General features: G+C 45.6%; 1 long non-coding RNA gene across 2 annotated transcripts; it reads left to right on the top strand.

Annotated features, from left to right (window-relative positions):
• Nucleotides 1–812, top strand: LOC107682488 (uncharacterized). 2 transcript variants are annotated; one of them, XR_001633504.1, is made up of 3 exons: nucleotides 1–18; nucleotides 431–620; nucleotides 745–812. It is a non-coding gene; the product is annotated as an uncharacterized LOC107682488 (long non-coding RNA). The 2 variants fall into 2 exon arrangements; XR_001633505.1 differs by lacking the exon at nucleotides 1–18 and adding an exon at nucleotides 77–262.

Raw genomic sequence — 812 nt, 5'->3', positions numbered from 1 at the left:
GGTTACAAGCCAGCAGAGGTACACACACACACACACACACACACAAACACACACACACAGGCACACACACACAGACAAACACAAACAGATGAATGGCTCAGATAAGCGATAAATGCATACTGTTGTTGTGCCTCCAGGAACAGGGTTGGGAAACACGACTAGACAACCTATAATACTGTAGCTGATGGAGAGCATCACTGCGTGGTCACAGCAATCTACAGACCACGTAGATATAATTTGTGGACAACATTGCCAAACATAAGTGCTACAGATCACATGCATTTTATGTCTCTGCTAAAAGTAGATATGTATTTCAGCAAAACACTCATTAATTCACATGAATCATATTACAGTCTTGTGAATTTGCAGAATGAGCATCACTGTCTGTAGGACTCTGGAGAGTTAATAATTTGACATTTGTGTGATGCAGACTGCAGTGAAGAGGCAGAGCAGCTCCGGGAGGCGGTGCTTTCTGAGCGTGTCCGTCTGCAGCAGGCGGAGTTAGAGGCAGAACAATGGAAGGAGGAGTTGAGGAGGCTGCAGACACACAACTGTGAACAAAGCCAACAAATCCAACAACTGCGACAGGACAGACAAAACAGTCAGGAGCACAACAACAGGTCAGAGAAACCATGTGAACACTTAGAAAGAGCAGCTCCGTTTGTTTCTGCTCATTGTGATCTGTTTCTTACTGATAAGTGTGACACATGAATGAGGGCTGTGTAATTGGTGATCTGTGTTCAGACTGCAGCACGAGGTGACTTTACTCCTGCAGCAGTTAGCAGAGAGCAGACAGCTGCTACACGCCCTAC

Source organism: Sinocyclocheilus anshuiensis, unplaced genomic scaffold (genome assembly GCF_001515605.1).
Source record: "Sinocyclocheilus anshuiensis isolate Anshui unplaced genomic scaffold, SAMN03320099.WGS_v1.1 C32257412, whole genome shotgun sequence".
Taxonomy (NCBI): Eukaryota; Metazoa; Chordata; class Actinopteri; order Cypriniformes; family Cyprinidae; genus Sinocyclocheilus; species Sinocyclocheilus anshuiensis.
This window is presented reverse-complemented; position numbering and strand designations above follow the sequence as displayed.